The sequence below is a fragment of the Diadema antillarum genome, unplaced genomic scaffold, assembly GCF_040938485.1.
Source record: "Diadema antillarum isolate AM-2024a unplaced genomic scaffold, OU_Dant_1.0 scf00000099, whole genome shotgun sequence".
Classification (NCBI taxonomy): domain Eukaryota; kingdom Metazoa; phylum Echinodermata; class Echinoidea; order Diadematoida; family Diadematidae; genus Diadema; species Diadema antillarum.
In genome coordinates, this window is record NW_027270988.1 from 4,846,836 (window position 1) to 4,849,416 (window position 2,581).

Consider the following 2,581-nt stretch of genomic DNA (forward strand, 5'->3'; position numbering starts at 1 on the left):
TGTGATTGTCAGAGTTTCGTCAATTCCTGTTTTTTCGTATTTATAGGGCCTAAATATTTTACTTTAATCCCTTGCAACAGTCACATACAATCCCGTTCCTTTCTTTCAGCTTTCTAAGCTAGTTCTTAGTTGTCATGGAAATACGAAGGGCACTGTGTGGGAGAGAGACAAAAAAAAAAGAAACTAACAATAAAATCATAAAGAAATTTAAGCTACATAATATGTGCAGACACCACGAACCTATAAAGCAACACATCGTTAAGGAAGTGTGAGTTTGATTTCTGTCACCGTTACTGTCTGCCTATGGTAACCATTTTAATGTGTTATTATGCTCTGAAATTTTAACGATGGTTAAAAAAATGCTATTTGATTGCTTGTAAGTAGGACGTTTATGGTTTGTTGGTGGAGCTTGAATGAATATTCAAAAGAAAACAGTGTCATGAAAATTATTACTAACTACAATTTAGCACGTGTATCGTTGGGAAGAAAATAGACAGACTTTATGCAAGTTTTTACCGATACAATATCATATTCAAAGAGAAATTCTACTTATTCTGTCAAGTTTTGGTGACTTTTGACAGATACAATTGAGCTTTTCACGTGTCAAGCGAATTTCGTTATATGATATCATTTTATGAATCGTATCTAGTAAATGAGGTAATATTCGGTTTTTTGTTCTATCGTCATTGATATTCCTTGAGTTTGTTGGATGCCATCCAAGTACCATGATAGTGCTGCCGAGGCGTACACGTTTTGAGTGAAGCATGTCGCCGTAGCTTCTCGGTTGGCTCGCAGCCCGTTGGTATTCACTGTCAGGTTGACTGTGGCGTCAGCTGTGGAAGAGAAGTAATATTTCGTTATCAGCATCTGATAGGTTGCTGGTACTTCTTCACTTCGAATTCACAAATAGGCTGTCTAAGGAGAATCTATACACAACATCAAGGAAGTATGAACACTTAGAAATAAATCACATGTGTGTACATTCAAAGTCAGATCTAGTATCATCATTTATGAATTTCACTCACCTTTGATAAACATACTCGATATCAGGAATGCAAGAGTGTAGAAGCATCTTATATCCATGATGGGAACCGCTTCACCTGTGAGTTACGATTGCATAAAAAATAATAAAAATAAATATTACACAACAGTTCATGAAATTATTATGTCTAATTTAAAAGGTGACTAAAAATCTTTATACACCGATATATGATTTAGACAGGAGACTATTTGGATGTGGATACTGTAGATCTCATGAACAGCTAACCATTCTTTTAGGATTAAACTGGGCATTGACTAATTCACTTTTAAATGGAGTGTGTTTCCACTGTGGGTCGCGATGGAGTAGCGCGTTGCCATGCCCAATCTTTCATTACGCTTAAAATCATTGAAATCGAATGGCGATCGTTTCTCCTAGCCTTATGTTTTCTAAATATATGTCAATTTTAAAATGCTAAAATTACACATGAACACAAAAAAAAAGGAAAAAATGAATTCCTATCGCTGGAAAAAGGAAAATGCAGAGTGGACAAAATTAAAAATGTCTACAAACCAGAAAAAGTGAGAAGAGGAGAAATGCTGTCCTGAGATGTAAGTAGTGTATGCCCGGCAAACTATCGAATAAAAGCTGCACCTTGATATCTTACGTGCTCATTGTGTTTGAAGCAACTTGATACGATTAACGCGTAGGTAGATTATAGAAAAGCCGCTTTACTTTACACGGCTAACGTATCATTGCGTAGGCTGCTACAATATACAGACGGACAGTGTTAGACCTTTCTCCGGTGATTGCCTCTTAAGTTTACGTGTGCATTTTGTCCGGCGTAGTGTGATCTGAACACAGGATCAGAGACAAAAATGTTTTGTCAGGACTGGACATCCTAAAAATGAACACTGCTTGAAGAATTGTAAAATTTTTTATAAGTTTTCCCTACTTTAGAGAAGAGGAAAAAATATTGATTAAGAAAATGAAGGAGGGGAGAATTGCTTGAATTCATGAATTCTGCACAAATCAGAAATGAAAATATGAATATTATTTTTTTGTCAAATTGAGATAACAATCTTAACATTAATCCACCAAGATGGGTCTCCAATTTTAGGATCAATGAGGAGATTTAGCGACTTTCGAGAAATTGTTGACCGAACTCGAGTTGAAAAAGAGGTTTCGATTCTGTGCCATGCAATATTAACAATGCGTAAGACGTTATTACAAGATACAACACCAAAGCACAGAAATGTCTGGTAATACGAACACAAATCAGTGTTGTATGTTGTACGTAAAGTTTACTGTCCATGAACCTCGTTCAAATGTTTGTTTGACAGATTGTAATGTGTTACAAATACGTCTACAAACCCCAGCATATTAACTGAATTATTTTCCATTGGCAGTTTCTGTTTTTAAAAAAAATGTTAGAGGCATTTTTTTTTTGATAGCATATGTACAGCCTATACAGGAAAATATTATTTGGAATAGATTTATGAGAATATTCGTAACTTACGTCATATGTAATGATTTTTGGAGTTTATAATTCGTTCTTTCCCGCTGTGTCCTGGGCACACAATTCATGTGGAACTGACGTGT

General features: G+C 35.4%; 1 long non-coding RNA gene across 1 annotated transcript; it reads right to left on the reverse strand.

The window, feature by feature from the left end:
- Positions 1–695: 695 nt before the first annotated feature.
- LOC139718747 (uncharacterized) lies at positions 696–1,600 on the reverse strand. The gene is made up of 3 exons (XR_011710048.1): positions 1,553–1,600; positions 1,026–1,100; positions 696–833 (listed from the first exon to the last, which is right to left on the reverse strand). It is a non-coding gene; the product is annotated as an uncharacterized lncRNA (long non-coding RNA).
- Between the last annotated feature and the right edge of the window lie 981 nt (positions 1,601–2,581).